We start from the raw sequence: 20,731 nt of genomic DNA, 5'->3' as shown, positions 1-20,731 counted from the left end.
AATACGTTGATAACGAGAAAAGTATTTTAAAACTTTGTGAAGACCATGGATTAATGAATCTAATAACAAATTACAGACGATTTCTGCTGGAGATAGAGGAGCTGTACAAACCGAAATACTAAGATAAGTGGGGGAGAAAAAGCTAAATCAATTAGACTTTAATGAAGACTGGAAAACAACGTGCCCTGCGGGCCACTAACCTCCGGCATTAGTGTTTGAATTAAATAGTAATCCTTAGTAATTTATTTAAAAAAAAAAAAAAAAAAAAAAAAAACTAGCTACTAACCGATTTGAGGTACATCATGTCTAAAATTATTGTCGCATGTCTATAAATAGGTTGTTGTAGGAATACAATTTGATAACGAATTCGCTCGGTATTTCTTATAATATTAGTATGTGTATAATCGGCAAAGACATGTATGTGGTAAATTTCATGTCAAAAGAGCAGTATATAAGAAAATAAAGGGAAAAAAAAAACTTTTTTGTCCATTTAGCAACATTTTATTTTAATACTTCCTCTAATTTTCCTATGAAATTTAATACAAATATACATTTCCCGATTATATACAGTATCGGTACTAAAAGTGCCGTCCAAAATCAATATCAAATTATATTCTTACAAGAAGACAGTTATAGATACGCGACAATCATTTCGGACATGAGTGAACCTTTGTTCTAGATCATAACCTAACATTTCTCCCACATCGCGATGTAACGTAAGGAAGCTTAAAATCAGTTAAGACGTAAAAATTGAAAAAAATTAAATTTTAATAGGTTTTATTAGATTTTGGTAGAAAACTATCGGACGTCCAACTTCGGAAAGATGCCTTTGTCTTCATTTCACATTAGTAAAGCTCCAGTAGTAAACATAAAATACAGATCCTGTGCAGAAATACACCGCCGGTGGAAAGTAGCATCTAATAGAGCATACCATATGCCCTCACTTATTTTATCCATCGTAAAGCCTCGTAATAATTTTACACTTGTAACCTTACACTTGTAAACCTAAAATAAAGCTGTATTACTTTGTATAAAATTCTGTCGCTTGCAGAAATTTGTTCTTTATAAATGTTTTCTCCGACAAAGTATTTTATGTATTGTATTTATTTCGTACTTTTCTCATACATTTAGTACTGTATTACAATTCATATGAAGTGGACACGTCATTTATATATAAATACAAAAGTAAAAGAAACAATAATAGTGAAAATTAAACTTCACCTGTAAATCTTCCAAAATGTGGTGCGTCAAAACTACACCAGCAGAAATGAATTTAGCATTCAATAGAAACCTTATGACAATACTAATTAGGGTTACAGTGGCACAAAGAATAATATATAATTCAAGCGTTTACCACTGGTGCGCGGGATCCCTACTACCAGTTCTGGGGGGGGGGAGACGCACCCCTTCTATGTTCCAGCTGCTACGCCTTGAACATGGGGTGTAGTAAGAAAGGTAAGTGCAAGGGTAAACTACGTAGAAGGTTAGCTTAGTTTAGGAAGTCATGTAGCGCAGTTACAGATAATGGGGGCTGCTGTCAGTGATTACAGATCAAGCTTATTAAGAAGAAGAAGCTGAAGGAGTTGATAAATCACTGTGGAATTGTTGATGAATAGAATGGTGCACACCGGCATGGGACCATAACCAAGTAAAGAGTGCAAGGAAGAAAGAAACACTGGTCGGTAGTACTGGGAGTATGTACAGGCATAGATTAGATGCTTCAAGATACCTAGATCTTCCTGGCAGTAGCAGAGTGTATTATCCCGTAGGTCCTGACGATATTTTTGCACTGGAGCAGTGTTGCCAATTCCCTCAGAGCCGTTTTCCCTTCACAAGCTTCAGAATTTCCCTTTTCCGGATAAAATTTCCCTTCATCCAAACCGTTCAAGTACTGTATTTAGTAAACGTATTTTTAATCGTTTTCGCTTCCACCCCTCACCCCAATCTTTTAACCACACACAAGCATATACCTGACAGCCTTCTTTTGAGCTTACGCAGAATTTGAACTTGATTTGTTGTTTAGGTATCTAAGGCGTCGCGATAGAGGAGGGGAAAGGATGTGGAAAGTGTAGGCTAGGACCTATGTTAAAGGTGCAATCTCTGCATTTGCCTGGTGTGACTGAGGAAAAACCCTAGAAATTCCTCGGTCAGGACGGACAACCTAAATAAATCATAAAGAATATAAAATAAATATTATGTATTTTTATACTAGATATCATGATAGATTTTAATATTAATGTAACCTAAGGTACAAAAGAACAGCACTCCCATATTTACTGAAACGAATACGAACAGTGGCAAAGAAAACGGTAGCTGCTACTGTCTTTGGCTGTACACGAGGAATGTTCGTACGGAATTCTTAAGAATTTATAAATATGTGCGCACAGTCACCAGAAAATTTGTAAACTTATACAAACATACATATACTAATGACCCAGTATTCGCCAATATATACATATTTACATTCACGATACGCAGATTTTCTTCTCTTACATCGATTAATCCTCTTCACAATTAATTTTCTGGTTGGGAAAAACATCTGATTGGGAAAACCAAACTGTTATAATAGTTGGAGTGATAATTTAATTGAGAAATATTTCATCTTATTGCATTGCATTTAATTCAACAACGGGAATATTAATTTTGATAAAAGATTTTAAATAAGCATTGTTGTAATATCTCGAATTTAACTGAATATGTTGATCGATGTGTAATGTTGATAAATATTAGCGAATGCAAAGCAAGATAACTTGTGAGAATTTATGTGAAATATGTGCAACGGATTATGTTTGGAACAAATAGGATGTTGATTGAATTTATACTGAATTTTAATGAGATTAATTAGATACGTAAATACATTCAATCCATAAATGATTGAAGAGAGGTTCAAATTTCCCTGCAATATTGAGAGATTACAAGCAATTTCCCTTTTTCCTTTTCTTCAAAATTTACTCAAAATTTCCCTGCGCCAAGGGAAATTTCCCTTCAATTGGCATCACTGCACTGGAGTCTGTGCAGTGTTGAGTCGAAGTCGGGTGAACAACACATGATGAGCATGAGTCCATTTAGGGTGATAGATAAAAGAAAGCGTGGTAGGATTAGGTTCTATTCTCCAGTAATATTTACCTGGTCCACCTCGAGCCTAATGTTGATAGTTCTGCCATTCGCTCTGCTGTTGTTCTCCAAGTCAGTGTTGCCAATTCCTTCAGAGCCGTTTTCCCTTCACATGCTTCAGAATTTCCCTTTCCGAGACAAAATTTCCCTTCATCCAAACCGTTCAAGTACTGTATTTAGTAACCGTATTATTAATCGTTTTCGCTTCCACCCGCTCACCCCAATCTTATAGCCACATACAAGCAGATACCTGACAGCCTTCCTTTGAGCTTACGCAGAATTTGAACTTGATTTGTTGCTAAGGTATGTAAGACGTCGCGAAAGGGGGGGAAAGGATATGGAAATGTATAGGCCAGGACCTACGTTAAAGGTGCAATCTCTGCATTTGAATGGTGTAACTGAGGAAAAACCCTATAAAGACCTCGGTCAGGACGGACAACCTAAATAAATCATAAAAAATATAAAATAAATATTATGTAAATTTAATTTTTATTCTAGATACCATGATAGATTTCAATATTAATGTAACCTAAGGTACAAAGAAAATATTAAGTATACATTTGGCATGTACTTACTTAAGAACAGCACTCCCATATTTACTGAAACGAATACGAACAGTTACAAAGAAAACTCTAGCTGTACTGTCTTTGGCTGTATACGAGGAATACTCGTAAGCACAATACAAAGTTTAGAGATGCGGAATTCTGAAGAATTTATAATTCTGTGCGCACAGTCACCAGAAAATTTGTAAACTTACACAAACACACATACACTAATGACCCAGTATTCGCCCACGTATACATATTTACATTCACGACACGCAGATTTTCTTCTCTTACATCGATTAATCCTCTTCACAATCAATTTTCTGGTTGGGAAAAACATCTTCTGATTGGGAAAACCAAACTGTTATAATAGTTGGAGTGATAATTTAATTGAGAAATATTTCATCTTATTGCATTGCATTTAATTCAACAATGGGAAGACTAATTTTGATAAAAGATTTTAAATAAGCATTGTTGTAATGTTTCGAATTTAACTGAATAACTGTTGATCGATGTGTAATGTTGATAAATATTAACGAATGCAAAGCAAGATAACTTGTGAGAATTTATGTGAAATATGTGCAACGGATTATGTTCGGAACAAATAAGATGTTGAATTTATACTGAATTTTAATGAGATTAATCATTCAATCTATAAATGATTGAAGAGAGGTTCAAATTTCCCTGCAATATTGACAGATTACAAGCAATTTCCCTTTTTCCCTCTTCTCCAAAATTTACTCAAAATTTTCCTGCGCCAAGGGAAATTTCCCTTCAATAGGCATCACTGCTCAAGTGTTGGGATAAATGATGGGGCCGGTAACTTCACTGCAGCGTTGCCAACCGGATGAAAATATATTATCGTACGTAGCAGTTAAAATTATCGTTTTTGTCGTAAAATTATCGTATTTTTTGTTTTCAGTTTCAGTACCAAGCTTTATATTATTAATTATTATTATTATTAACAAGAAACTAACATGAGCATTCACAGCTAGGAAACAAGATCGAAGCTTAATTCTTTACCAGTATATCGGAAAAAAAAAGAATCTGCTTTTCCTTCAACGCTTTATGTGTTTACTAGTGAAAACTTATATACATTAAGTAACTAATAATTACTTCTTCTTGATTGATTTCCTGTGTGCATATTACTGGTCTCCGGTTTGATTACAGGTGAGATTGCATTTCTGCATTATGTTAGTAGTGGTTTGGATCAATTCTACAATATGTTCCATCTCATACAGTTTATATAACTAGCTAACAGTGCAACAAAAATATTTAAATTATTACCCGATTAACTTTAATTTGCTTGCATTATTCAGCGCTGATCGTCTTTGTACTGTCTTTAGTAATTTTGTCAAATCTCGTATATTGCAAAAGTCGTATTGTTTTCCATGTAATGAAAGAATTTTTTTCCGAATTTCAAATCTCCAGAATTATCTTTACTTCTTACCAGGACTTCTTAAATTATCGTATATCTTCCTATTGTCGCACAGCATCTATCGTACATCGTATAGGAATCAAAATTATCGTTCATGTTGGCAACGCTGCTTCACCGGTAAAGGTCCTAATAACGCTCCTTGTTTAGATAATTGCTCTACCTCTTCATTACCTGGTATCATTTTATGAGCTGTTACATCGATGAAAGTTACCTGCAGGCCTTTGCTATGAATTTTACATACCTGTTGTAGAATATTGACCAGAATCCAGTTGGAATGAGCTGGTTGAGGTGTGGGAAGACGACGACGAAGAACACTCTGTCTGTCACTACAAATACAGCTAACAGGTGGTTGGAGACATGACACACGTTGCAATGCGGCTCGAATAGTGAACGCTTCAGCCATGTTGATTGATGTGTGGCCAGGCAATGCCTGATGAAAGCGCCAATTGTAATGCGGTATGAAGACGCCAATGCCCACCTTCGATTGTCCAGCCTTGACCTGTTTAGAAGCATCCGTGTAAATAAGTAAAGCGTCTGCATGGTGTTGGTTAATATAGTCTTCCCATAAATGCGATATTAGAGAGCGGGGAGCGTTATTTAGCCAGTGGGGCGAAAGAGATGGAAATTCTACTTGCGTAGGAGTGATCTGCGTGGTGTATGAGGATTGGTAGGATGGAAGTTTAGGCGTGCGGTAGATAATATTCAGTCATTGTTTTACACGAACATACGCAAAATAGGTCCAAGGGAGCTGGCGATGATAGGGTAGGGTTTTGCTGCAGTTAGTAACATATAGGAGTTTTGTTTTGGGGATGATGGGTGACGTTGTAATTGCCATACGGTTCAAGATGAAAAGTTTAGCTACATGAAAAGCTTGGATATTATATGGAATGATACCTGCTTTTTCCAGGAGTGCCCTGTTGGGTGAGTTTCGAGGTTGTCGAAGTATTGAACGGAGTCCTTGCACTTGTAATCGAACACACAGTTCACTGAGACGCCGAGGTAGTGGAGAAAGAGCTGGGCAGCCATATAGAAGTCTTGATTCGAAGCACTGACGAAATATGCATAACTGTAATCAGATATCCAATCCCGATCTCTTAGTACTAAGTCGGCTGATTAGGTTAAGAACGGGTTGCACTTTGGTGTTAAGTGTATCAAGATGTGCTGTCCAAAGTAGTCGAGAATCCAATGTCACTCCGAGGTAATGCAGATGAGAAACAGGTGAGAGTTGGGCATCTTGGAGTATTAGTGGCGGAGCGATTGTGCGCCTTTTCCGGGTGAAAATGATGTACTGACTCTTACGCCAGTTTACACTACGGCCATGATATCTGCACCAGTGTTGTAGGCTGTCTATGACGTTACGAAGTTGTTTGGCACCATGGATCAATGTAGACGTGCAAACATAAAACAAGAAATCATCGGCGAACTGATTTACTCTTACCAACGCTCGAAGCTGCCTATGAAGCGAGATGGTAAATAGATTAAAAAGAAGCGGGCAAAGTGGAAAACCCTGTGGCAATCCTTGAGATACTATCCTGGGGTCTGTATAACGGTGACCAATACGCACTGATACTTGGCGGTGTATGAGCCAATTAATGGATGAAGCGGAGGTATCCAGCTGGAATCTTAAGTGAAAATAACGCTTGCACGAGCACATCCAAGGGTACACTATCGTAGGCTCGTGCAAGGTCAATATGAACTGCCATAAGATATTCCCTCCGTTGGAATGTACTCCATATGTCGGTAACGAGACTAGTAAGAGCGTCGTGTGTGCTTCGAGATCGGCGTAACCCGTCAAGGGTTTGGGGGAAATATATCGTAATACTCTGCCCACAACATAAGACGTTGTAGGAGAATCTTCTCAAATATTTTAGAGATGCAAGGCAATAGTGTGATTGGTCTGTAGCTGCTAGGTTCCCCAGAGGGCACATTAGGTTTCGGAACTGGCACAACAAGGTGGCATTTCCAGGATTGCGGCACGTCTGAAGTTTGAAGTGCGGGAATTGGTGAAACAAACGGTTCTAGTAAACGGTAGGAATAGGATATTTTGGGGGTGAATAAACATTGATGAAATTTATATCTCCTAAACGTATACCTTGTAATTGCGTATGGGGAGACGGTGGAGGTGGTATCCCATTGAGGAGAGTATAGGGAAATCCACGTCGAATCCCCAGAGCGATACCGCCATATTGATCCAGTCGGTTTTCCTGTAGTAGGCGATAACCTGGGATGCGTAGTCGAAAATGATGAACCGACCAGACCTCTTGGATTAGGAGTATGGTTGGTTGAAAAATAGCACACAGTCAATGTAAAGCCATTTGCTTGCCCTGTACTTGATGAATGTTCCACTGTAACATAGTAATTACACTTGTTTCTGCCATCCTAAGATATGTGAGATTGTGGTAAGCGCAGGTTCTAGGTCACTATCGTTAAGAAGATTGGTACTCGCTAGTTGTTGAAACAACACAATTCCAATGGCTTTGTATTGATTTTTGAGAACAGTAGTAGAAGTTTCCTTAAGTGTACAATCTGGTATTTTAGGTTCAGAATGAAGATGGCGCACTACATCTCGTAACGGTTCTCTGCGAGCACGAGTGGAAGAAGCTGGTGAGGTAGTTGAAGAGGCAGGTAAGGGAGAAGTTCCCGAAGAGAATAGACCTTTGCGCCTCTTGGAGGAAGAAGGTTCTTGCAACGGACCAAGCTGGGCGTCACGATCTGCTGGTATACTGGAAGCAGTCAGGGATCGAGCATGGCGTCTCGGCGATGTAGGTGGTGGGCGCGATGCGCTTGGAATTGTCCCAGTAGAACGAGTAGCTAAACTAAATGTGCTATCGGAACAAGGTGAAGCCTGTACCGTTTGAGCGTAGGTGGCTTGCCTTGGATGTAGCTTTCGTGCTTCATTGTAAGATAACTTCGATTTAATCATAATTTCTTGTAGTTTTTGTTGATGTTGGCGTTCTGGACAAGCCGGATCATCATCCACATGGGAAGCACCACAATGAAGGCAGATCGTAGGGTTAGAGCATTGATCAAAGGTATGGCCCTGACCACACTGGCGACATCTAGCGGCCGATTTGCAAGTTTTGGCGATGTGCCCGTATCGATAGCATTTGCGGCATATTTTCGCTAAGGGTACATAAAGTACAACTTTGAAACGGCAAAAATATAACTTACACTCGATAGGAAGTATTTGGCTGTCAAAAGCGAGGACGACTGTAGGGGTGGGAAGACGAGTCGGCTGTGCCGGCGGATCAGTAGGTATGTTAGGAGCATCTGACCCTTGCACAACTGTAGTGATCAGATTGCGGACCATACGTTCTATTCGCCGTGCATGTACCACAGGAGTTCCAGCACACTGTATATCAGCGAGTAGATCTTCCATCGAAACGTCGACAGGCACTCCTTTAATAGCACCCATGGTAGTAACTGCATAGTTAGGTATATACGCCGTCCAACCTTGTTGTTTGAGAATATCATTGTTAAGCAGAGCATTAGCGTGAGTAGCACTGTCACAGGTTGCCTTTATTAAATTGCGCCCGATGATGTCAAAACTGGTGATTCCTGTCACTTTGGATTTAAAGAGAGCACGTCCTAAAACCATGGGATGAGTTTTCCTCACAGGCTTGGAATGATCTTTCGCAGTGATGTGCACTACATAAGGAGCCAGATGATGAGATTTGTATGTAACGGAAGGCTGAGCAGCCACAGGAGAAGAGGATGGAGCAATGGTAATGGTGACTTCCATAGCTGGACTTGGAGGCTGCTGCAATTCTGACATAGGTAAATCCGGTATCAATGGGTCAGGCTGAAAGCCAGATGTTGAAATCAATGGCTTTCCACCCGATTGGGCGGCCATGTTGAATAATTGCCCCCAAGGAGGCAAATATATAAGCACTAAACGCGACACACAATGAAAATAACACAAACACTAATCACAGCAGAAGTAATAGACGGAAAATCGGTATGATAGGAGAATTCAAACATTAGACGAGGACAGGTACCGAACGCCACCAGGTCTAACTCGTGAATCCGTGGGGTCCCTAGTTCGAACTTGTTTGTTTGTTTGTAGAAGCGTCACAAAAGTGGCGCAAAAGAACATTGCCACTGTGTTGAAAAATACTTATCGACAATTTACAACTAGGTAATTAAACGTGTAAAATGTAACGATTTGATTAGTGGAAAAATTATAAAAAGTAATAAAATGAGTACAAAGGTATATGATATGTACAAAGTAATAAGTATGGTAAAGTAAAAATACGCGAAAAAAAGTAAAGTTACAAGCGGGAAAACGTCAAATCAGGAGAGAAGTATGACACAATAGGGTAAAGGTCAAAATCGGGAGAGAAGTTCGAACAGTTAGAGGGCTGAAGGCCAAGATGGACAGGGTAAAAGGTAGAGAAAAGTGGGAGTGTAAAATGAATGGAAAAAAAGTGTTTTAAAAAGAAGGGAATGTATGAACGTGTAAATGGAAAAACGAGTGTAAGTGTAGTGTATATAGCTAGAAAGGCCCACTCAACTCTCGTCCTCACAGAGCACACAAAACACGACGCACACGCCGTAACGGCCACCACCAAGTAAGTTTCTGCTGGACTAGTAATGGGCAGTCAGTGTTGAAAAGTCGCTACTGTACCGTCAAAATTCCACCACGTTCTGCTACCCTTACTGAAATTCCGCTATCTCCGCTACATTATAAAATTAAACTTAAATGATCAAAAAAAACTGTTAACTGCAAAAAATTCACACATTAATAATAGGCCTAAATTCTAAATGGAAAGCCCTGATTTAGTGCTTCACTAAATTTTATGAATTATAAAAAAATCAGTCTTATTTGAACAAATCATTCACGGTCGATACTTATAATTCTTTCATTATCATCGTCTTTACTAACATATTAATATTGTGTACCACAGGCTGTTAGCCAGCCCAAAACCCTAGCGGTTTGAAGAGAAAGTGTAAACACTCAGTTGGAGTGGTTCACCACAGAGAGACGCTCTCGTTGTTTTATGATCTCACTTCGTATGAAACGCTACGGAAATAAATGTAAATCTCATACATGTTTCTTCTTGTTTTAACAGTTCATTAATTCACCTACAGAAACGTAGCATGTACTTAATTGGTTTCAGTATTAAAATCTATACTTAATACATATGTAGCAGTAATTTGTAGATAAACATATTTTTTTAAAAAAAATAATTAAAAAATAACTTCTGCACCCACAAATTCCCAAACTCTCAAATTTGTTATAATATTTTTCCATCTATTAATCAAGTCTTTGTATATTTTATACATGACATTAAGACAAAACCCTAGTTACATTTTCAAATATAATGAAACTTGTATAAACCGGAACTTCAATAAAGTGGAAATCTGTCTGTAATAGAAACTTTTCAAACTCCCGGTGTGTCTTTATATTGCTGTTCAAATTTGTATAAAACGGAAATCTGTCCAAAAAGGACGAAAATGTCAAACCCATTGCTTTCCGTGCTTTATGAAAGTTTCATTATAAGAATAAATTGATAACATAGATAGTATTTTATTATAAGTAGGAAATATATGCCTACAGGCACGTAGGCAAGGAGAGATCCGGCGGCTCCGGACCCCCCTTCAAGACCAGAAATGACAAAAAGGATGAAACAAAATGAAATGAGAAAAAGATGGACCAGCATTAAAAATAAAAAAAATAAAAACTACAGGAAGCTTTTGATTACTCTTTCTTATGAGGAGATTTGTATTGCAATATATGATGGCGAGGTGGCGAGATATCCTGGAAGAAAGAGGGAATTTGAAATTTCTCGAAAAGTTACAGAATTCTCACAAGTAAACCTTACGTTTGGGTGAATCGAGTTGCTGACTGAGACACATATGAAAAAGTAGTACTAAATGTGGTAAGTATTTCAGTGAAGTTTTAGGTGCGAAGCTCCAGGGGTTTAGGAGATACAGCTACCAGAACATCACATGGAAGTACACAATAGTCTTCATACAGTTGGAGGTAAAAGCCCTGTAAGACCTCTTGTAACGACAAAAGGTGAATAACAAATATATGGGTACATATTAGGACTAGGGGGAAGTCATATAGTAAGGGTATACCTGACGGCGGCCATCTTGAAATCCGCCATTTTGAATTAAAGTTAAGTTTTTAAAATAGGAATAGGGTCATGTGATACATGATTTAAGGCTCAAATTTAATCAGAAGAACAATGGTGACGTTAATTTAATTTACGCGCAATTGTTAAAAAGTTACAGGCAAATTAAATATTGTTGCAGCATATGTATTAGTCCTTTATCCCACCTTGTAAATTTTGTGTTAATGATAATAATTAAATAAAAAGGAGGTGGATAAATATTAGGTCTATGGTAAGAGTTGCCTTGATGGCGGCCATGTTCAAATCCCCCATTTTGAATCAGACAAAAGTTTTAAACAAAACGCATGACAGTGACACCATATTAATAGCAAATTTTACCGTAAATCCAACAGTATAACCATTTTTGCTTTATCATTAACCAGCACAAAAGTAAATGGGAATAGAGTAATGCAATAGATGACTTCGGGCTAGAAGTTAATCAGAACTACAATGGTGGCGTTACAATGTTAGTTGTTTGATGCTGTACTTGCACGCCATTTCGTTGTTTTTCGTGTATCCTGTTCACATCTATTCCTCGCTCGCTCTTGTCATTGGATCGCTCCTTACGATTACTGCTTTGACGGAATTGTTAACGACAAATGTGTGAAGTGTAACTCGATTGCCTTTGTCAGGTGTGCTCACTGTGAGCAGAGCATTTGTGCAAGTCATGCACTCTTTTCTGAACTACATATCGATTGTACTAATTGAGGACTTTTCTGGAAGAAAGACCCAAGTTCAATTATGACTCACTTCCACTTTGGTCATTTTTTCTTAAATTAGCAACTTGTTTATGCGATAACAAATGCTGGTTCATGATAAAGTAAAAATGGTTATACCGTTGGAAATTTGCTATTAATAAGGTGTCAATGTCATGCGTTTTGTTTAAAACTTTTGTCTGATTCAAAATGGGGGATTTGAACATGGCCGCCATCAAGGCAACTCTTACCATAGACCTAATATTTATCCACCTCCTTTTTATTTAATTATTATCATTAACACAAAATTTACAAGGTGGGATAAAGGACTAATACATATGCTGCAACAATATTTAATTTGCCTGTAACTTTTTAACAATTGCGCGTAAATCAAAATTAACGTCACCATTGTTCTTCTGATTAAATTTGAGCCTTAAATCATGTATCACATGACCCTATTCCTATTTTAAAAACTTAACTTTAATTCAAAATGGCGGATTTCAAGATGGCCGCCGTCAGGTATACCCTTACTATATGACTTCCCCCTAGTCCTAATATGTACCCATATATTTGTTATTCACCTTTTGTCGTTACAAGAGGTCTTACAGGGCTTTTACCTCCAACTGTATGAAGACTATTGTGTACTTCCATGTGATGTTCTGGTAGCTGTATCTCCTAAACCCCTGGAGCTTCGCACCTAAAACTTCACTGAAATACTTACCACATTTAGTACTACTTTTTCATATGTGTCTCAGTCAGCAACTCGATTCACCCAAACGTAAGGTTTACTTGTCAGAATTTCTGCTACTAGTCAGGGAGATTTCAAGCTTCCGAAAGCATAGTGCCGTTGTGTAAGAGCGTGGTCATTTTTATCACAATTTTTCGTCATCGCATCCTTGCAGTATCAAACATGTTATTTCAGAAACAATTTTCTGCTGCTCCTTTAACCTGTCATTTGGAACCGACAGTAGTTGACGGAATTATAAAAAACAAAAATTTATGTAAAAAGAAAGTTCTGTTAGCATTTGATTCAACAGAGAAAGGAACGCAGATACTGTAAAATATTTTACAAGACATTATTTGAGTATGTACTTTTTATAGTAGTGAATACTTCATTTTTATAATATTTGAGGTCATAATGAAAGGAATTGTTATATTTGAATAAACAGAGGAAGGACGTCAATATTGTAAAATCTTCCATACGTTCTTTTTTATTATTATTATTATTTTACTCGAGATTTCTTCATAGTTTGTTATTAAAATACTTGCCAATATATCCTCATTTTATTGGCCTAACAAACCAATATATGTTGATAGTAAAGTATTTCAAATTGACCAAGCTCCTGGGCCTTCAGAATTTCATGTCCCGCCCCTTCCCTCCTCCCACCGTTACGAAATCCTGTATAAACAAAACCAATATATGTTCCAGTAAAATAGTTTAGAATGATTGAACCCCTTGTGTGATGTACGCAATATTTCATGTCACGGACCTTTTCTTTCACGAAATCCTGGCTACGTGCCTGAGGCCTACCTATAATTATACTGCAAGATTTCTTCGTTGAACCCTGAGTTAGTAATTAGACACTAGCAATCTTTGAAAACTTCAGTGATGATTTTACGTTTTTTTGACAACGCTAACTCCTTCCGAATTTCCTTTGAGCGAAAAGAGAAACGGCACTAGATATAATATAAAACCAATTTGGGAATTAGTTCCATGGAATGAATGTTCCTTCCTACATGACCTCAACTTTGATTTCATTCAAACTGTCCAAAGTATCATAAAACTATGTCACCTTACATGCTTTTATTAGATGCAATGTTAGCGATCACTACATTTCTGCCTGTAATAACACGCTAAACACTTCTTGAGTTGGGAACATTAGAAATGAATTTCAAGTCTTTTAATTTAGTGAAGACAGCACCGTTATTTTCTTTTGAAGATGTTCTTCATAGTTTGCTTATACAGCAGGTACATTTAGTGAATTTTCACTCGTTACTATGTAACCTGACAAATGATAAACGAGACCTTCTTTTGCAGTACTGCATTTTGGAAGTGGTGGAGAATTTCTTATCCAGTCACATGCATCTGTACTCTTTTCAACCAAAATCAACTTGAAAGTGATATTTTGTAACGCCTTTTTCTTTAGTTATTTTTTTTTCTTCAGTGATTTTTTGCCAATTTTCTCATTTGATTAACAAAAGTCGTGAGAGAAATATTATTTGAAGTTCGCAGTTTGAACTTGAAAAAAGCACGTTTCTTACAGGAATATAGTCAGTGGCGTATTTAGGGGGATGGCTGCCGGGCTTAAGCCCCCCCCCCCGAAATCTTACTTAGTATAGTAAAGTAAATGAAATATCTTGCAGAATTTTCACATTTCCAGGCAAAGCCCTTCCCCAGTTAGCAAAGCCCCTCCCGAAACAAAATCGTAAATACGCCACTGAATATAGTACAAAGATTGCAACATATTCAAATGAAGAAAGTCAAAGATAGAAGAGTAATCATCACATGACAATGATCTTATAATTCCGAAATGTCATTCAAGTGAATCCTGATTACATTTTGATGTTAATATGTAGGAAAATCTATTATTCCACAAATATTCGGCTATTACCAATGTACTTTGAATGGTGACACGAAGATATTCAAGTGTTCTTTCAGATGCGAAAGTGTTGTTGATTAAATACATGTTCTGCAGAGTTTTAGGGTGTGAGCAATTTTAAAAGAGTCCAGAGGAAGGGATTTTAGTGTTCAAAGCATCGGCAAAGTCATTCACGTCATTGAGGAAACTAAGCTCTGGTGAAATCTGAAAACGATTGCAGCGCCACCCTAGCCTTGGGGACAACAGAGGGTTGAAAGTTTATATGGACTAGAGCGGGAGAATCCACACTTTCTCTTCAAAGCGCTATGCCAAAGGTGTACGGGTGGGGGCCGATAAAAATTAGAGGAGGCCCAATCCAATCATATTATACTTTATCACAGTGGTGGCCAGTGGATTGTGGTTTCGGGTGTTATAGTACGAACGATCGGAGACGAAAGATATAAAGTGGACTCATTGACAAATCAGCTTAACTTTAGATGCAAATGCTATGTGACATGTGAAATTAAATAAAATTTTGTTTTTAAAAAATAAAAAATGCAGAACATTTTATCCGATTAATCACCTTATTTAATTAGTAAGTTCATTCTTCTCTCTTTGATTGGAGCAATTCTGCCTAATACATGCTGGTTGAACTCTAGTATTCTTATTGTCAGGTCTTTTTCAATGGAAAGAATAACCAATGGTGATAACCTTTATTGGGACATTTAATTCCTTCAAAGTGTGCATTCTTTTTGATGTAAAAAGACACTTTTCTTCTTTGACGCCATAGGTACAGTTAATATTAATTTTAGAAGGTTTTTAGATTCACTAAATATTTTTTCTAGATTATTGCGAACAATTCATTCGCATAAGAGAGGGCAAACTATACACAGCGAAGCTAGAGAAGCAATAAAGGAAGGTCATAGTGCAGTGCGACGTAGAAGCGAGGGAGAAAATACTAAAGTATCTGTTATCATAGCCTAATTTGCGTGTCCACGTATACAGGGATCTCTGTGCGAAATGTGAGAAACATACGGAAAGAGGGACTGGACGCTGGAGAATCATCACTCACCACTCCAGGTAAAAAATGACCTAAAGCAGAGCAATATAGGTTTCATTGTGATGAATTTGACAGGTGCGTTATAGGTGATATTATACAAGACTTCTATTTGCAGAAGAAAATTGTTTCAAGCGCATCAAAATTGTCAGTCATCAAACAAAAAATGTATTTCTTGTGCATAAGGTGGAATTGAAATATTGCATTCAGCTGTCCCCAGCGGAATTGACTCCTTTATCTTGCAAGTGAACACTAGTGATGTGCAGTGGGAATATTCACGGGTTTTTCCCTGGCCTATAAATTCCCGGGAAGGAATTTATTTCCATTTGTTTACTTTCTCTTCCAAATTATAAGAACTATATAACAAATTACTTTATTTTAATATATTATGATTTACTTCTAGGTTTTAAAGAATTCGGAGGTTAAAAACTTAATACCCGGCGTGACCTGTTACTCACGATTTTCTTCCGCCCACTGTTCCGCTTCCCTGATGTGGTTTTCCCGTGTGTTGTGTAGGCCGTCATCACATTCGACACTGTCCCACGCGACACACCTAACACAGTAGCCACTGCCGTCACACTCACTCCACATAACCGTGCACCAACAATTTGCCCTCTTTGAAAATCTAAGAGGTCTCCCATTTTACACTACCTCCGTCTGCTGCAGCCACTGGACACTGCTGTTCCACTGCGCTTGACGTAGTATGGAGACCGACCTAACACACCACCACCAGCGGTCCGGCGATGCGGGCGCCACGACACCACTGCCAACCCATACATCTGACGTGTTGCCAATTAGAGGTGTTTCCATTTTTCTGATCACCATCTGTAAGTAGGAAGAAAGGTCGTGTATGGCAATGTTACCTGCTAAAATTATAAAGATAAATCAGCATCTTGCAAATTTTGAGTACATAAATGCGTATGCGCAAATCTTGATAAATTGGTGAGACATGTATCTTACGGCAGTTATCCAATCTAATTTGTTTATAACATTTAAAAATTTAATATGTTTATAATATCAGTAGTAGAGTCAAGTATAGAAAATCCACTTACTTATAAATTTAAACTGTTTAGCAGTGTAAAAATATGTGGACTTACTATAACATTTTTTCCATATACTTACTTTCATAGAGCATATTGTAAGTAAATATACGTTTATGCGTATTATCTAAATATAATAAAATATTAATAAAGCAACATATTACCGCTCAAAATATACATTTTAAAGAACCCCCTGGAGACAAGTGTAATAATATACTGTGATAAAAAACGAATTTAACTTCGAAATCTTAATATAGTAATAAAATGCTCTTTTCTTTGTGATTGTACATAAATTCCCGGAAAAATTCCCATTTTGAGAATCTTCCCGGGAATTTACCCATCACTATCGTTATGTAGACGACACGTTATTTCTCTACAAAAACGACTCACAAGTAGAAGTACTCCTTAAAGATTAACAATATTAATTTTAAAATCGAGTTTATAAGATAATTTGAAACAAATGGTATTACTTTTTCTTGGATCTACTAATATGCATAACACACACGTTCCAAACAACAGTCTGTAGTAAATCTACTTCAGGGAAAACATACAACGTGATAGATTAGTTTGCAAAAGGTTGAGTAGCTGAGGTAGAAAAGTTCCTTTTGAGAAAGTAATAAATATGTTACAACATTCAACATATACTAATTAAGTCTTTTCTAGGACTTTCGTACAGTTCTGAATGCATTGAGTGAATAAAAAAAAAGCTTAAGATAATTATAGAACAAATTGATGTATGGATAGTTGCCATTCCCCCGGATAATCCGGGACCGTCACAAAATCAAGATCTGCGTCCCGAAAATATTTCTCGGGACGCTTAAATGTCCCGGATTTAAGCGAAGAACAAAAAAGGAAGGTCAATGTTCCGTTAAGGGAATCCAGTGTCTTTGACACCACTCTTTCTATTGATTTTCGTTTGATAACAAAATATAACGTTATATTAGGTTAGGTTAGCTTAGCTTAAGGTGGTCCAGTGTAGTTTTGGACCCCCTTAACGGAACATGGACCAAAAGGAAATATAGTTTGCTTTTTTAAACAGGATTAGGAATATAATTATTCTATTTCAACTTCCGAGTCTGGCAATTCAAAACTTTTAAAAAAAATACTCGAATACATAAAACACGTATTTAATGAAGTTCACGATTTAACTATTTTGACATTGAACGAAGCATTCGTTTCATTGGCGAGGGACAAAAGGTCTTACTACTCAATCTGATTGTTATCTTTAGTGCTCTGTTTAAATCTGCATCTTGCTTCTGAAATATTTTGATCAATAATCCTGATCGATATTCTTGGTAAGTTTCCGCTGACCATTCAAGAAGAAAAACATATTATTTTAATTAACAAAACTGAACAGATAACGCATTACTTTTAATTAAGCACACTCTAAAAACGAGTAAGGTTTTGAGAACCATAAAAATATAGTTAAAATTGGCATTGTCGTTGGAAATATAATTGTGGTGACATAAAAAATATTAATCTTATTTGCTATGTTACCAGTGTTGGAAATTTTACAAAAAAGAAAGAAAAAAAACTGAATAGAATAGGTGAGTACCTTACCTCAATTTCCGCAAACGTGGTTTCCGTTCGTCGTCGTGGATAAAAAGAAAAACCTTCTCTTACAGGTAATGCTCCCTTTGATCTTCCTATCTTCTAGAAGATTCGACGTGATTTTTACACTGACAGTCAGTCGTGTGCACAGGCTGGAGTCCAATATTATACACGTCCCAACTTCCTGCAGTACTAACTTCCAGTAGTTCTAAAAATCACACCGGAGCACGTAATTGTACTCACTTCACTTACTATTTAAACTCACGATCTGTGTTAGACAGGCACACGATCTGTGTTGACCGCACTCTACGATAGTTGCATACGACTGCTTCTTACAGAGCAGCAACTTCCAGCGCACAGCACTCATACAGAAGACAAACTGTAACTGTGTGTGTGTGCATCTCGCTACTACAACTGCCCTTACGTATTGTCACTAGAGGGCGTAAGGTAATACACGTCACTCACCCTGACGTCACTAAACGAAAACTTGATAAACAAAAGCACATTAAAAAGATCTGTATGTGCAACACTTTCCCTTGTTGACAAGTTTTCGTCAATATTATGATACATGGATAACAATATCAAAGTTACTTACATATATATACAATTAATTACAACTAACTATGTTCTAATTTACAAGGCCTATCTTGTTACAAAGTAATGCTAACCTATTTCTCATGAGAGGCTTTGTCAGCAAATCTGCCAGCTGTTCTTGTGTTGAGATCTGGTTCACCCCTAATTCTTCTTGAGTCACCTTTTCGCGAATAAAGAACTGCTTGGTCTGAATATGTTTGGTCCTCTTGTGGAATTCCGGGTTTTCTGCAAGTCTCACCGCTGCGCTGTCATCGACTTGAATGACGGGCATCTTCTCCAGCTGTGTTATCTCTTGGAACAGCCGTTTTAGCCAGATGACTTCCTTCGCCGCCTCTGTAGCTGCTACTAGTTCAGCTTCTGTGGTTGAGGTCGTTACCATACTTTGACGTTGACTCAACCAACTTATACTTCCTCCAGAATACAGTACAAGAACTCCCGTGGTTGACTTCCCTGTTTTCTCACAGCCAGCAAAGTCAGCATCACTGTAGCATTCAAGAATACCTGTCTTCTTGTTATGCTGATAAACAATTCCTAGCTCAACAGTACCTCTTATGTATCTAAATACACGTTTTAGTCTCACGACATCAGTGTCTGTAGGATGTTCAAGCGTTCTTGAAAGCACACTCACACTGTAAGCAATATCTGGTCTCGTACCTAGCATGAGATACATCAAACAACCCACTGCCTTGCGATAAGGATAGTCTTTGTTTACCTTTTCTTCTTCAGATGTTTTCATTTTAATAATAGGTGTTGTTACTGCTCTACACGCATCAAAATGGAACTTGTGAAGCAGTCTTTTGGTGTACGCTGTCTGATGTATCTTGATATCGCCATTGTCACGCCTCTCTATTTCCAATCCCAGGAAGTAGTGAGCCTCTTCTTGAACAGTTATCTTGAATTCGCTTTTCAGCGTCGCTAGGAATTCATTAACTTTTTCTTTATTACTAAATGCGACCAGGCCGTCATCCACATAAAGAATTAAGAGAATTTTATCCGTATCTCTTTCCCGAATAAAAAGGCATGGATCAGCATCACTTTTCTTAAAACCCTGATTAAGCAAGAAATCACCAAACCGTCTGTTCCAACAACGGGGTGCTTGCTTCAATCCGTACAGACTTCTATTAAGTTTGCACACCTTTTCTGAGCCATCCTGGTACCCTTCTGGTTGCTTTATATATATTTCTTCTTCTAGATTTCCATAGAGAAAAGCTGTGGATACGTCAAATTGAAGTAGATGTAATCCCTCATTCGCTGCTACACTCAACATTGCTCTTATTGTACCAAGTTTTGCCACTGGACTGAAAGTCTGCTTGTAGTCGATGTCTTTCTTCTGACTAAAACCTTTCGCCACTAGTCTCGCTTTGTATTTCTCAATGCTACCATCTGGGTTATTCTTAACCTTGTACACCCATTTACATGGAATTGCCTTTTTTCCTTGCGGTAAATCACATAGTTCCCATGTCTCATTCTCGTGCAACGACTCCATTTCCTTGTCCATTGCCTTCTTCCATTCAAAACTTTCTTTGCTTTGTATGGCTTCGTCATAGGAACTAGGACTGTCTAAATCATTAACTAACTCTTCTACGGCCATCACATAATCGTCGTATTTTGCAGGTTTCTTCAGAGTCGCTCGGTCTCGCAACACAATGCCCTGAACATTAAATTTCTCTTCCGTACTCGACTTGGGAAACTCTAGCGGTCTATCTTCTTTCATTTTTGCCGATTCTTGCTTGACTATAGGTTTTAATATCTCTTCCGATTCTCTACTCTGAACGTCCCTTGTTCGTAGCTGTACTTCTTCCCTAGAAGTTTCTTCAAGTGTACTCTCTTTATTATGACGTCTCTGGAGATAATAACTCTTCTTTCTTCTTTAATCCAGACTCGATATGCTTCATCTCCATTGTAACCAATGAGATATCCTTGCTTGACTTTCCTGTCCATCTTTCTTCTTTTTTGTACCGGAATGTGCACGTAACACTTGCAACCGATCTGTCTCATA

General features: G+C 37.6%; 1 protein-coding gene across 8 annotated transcripts in view; it reads right to left on the bottom strand.

Moving 5' to 3' along the window:
* The window catches only part of LOC145681047 (uncharacterized), a 70,679-nt gene extending 54,341 nt beyond the window's left edge, over positions 1 to 16,338 (bottom strand). For 3 of the 8 annotated variants that reach the window (XM_081752372.1, XM_081752382.1, XM_081752381.1), the window contains exon 1: positions 1,730 to 1,802. The gene's annotated coding sequence lies outside the window, so the exon portion shown is untranslated. The other 5 variants (XM_081752376.1, XM_081752374.1, XM_081752377.1 and 2 more) reach the window with 5 other exon arrangements.
* Positions 16,339 to 20,731: the final 4,393 nt, after the last annotated feature.

The sequence above is a fragment of the Thermobia domestica genome, chromosome 3 (genome assembly GCF_964235325.1).
Source record: "Thermobia domestica chromosome 3, izTheDome1.hap1.1, whole genome shotgun sequence".
NCBI lineage: Eukaryota > Metazoa > Arthropoda > Insecta > Zygentoma > Lepismatidae > Thermobia > Thermobia domestica.
This window is presented reverse-complemented; position numbering and strand designations above follow the sequence as displayed.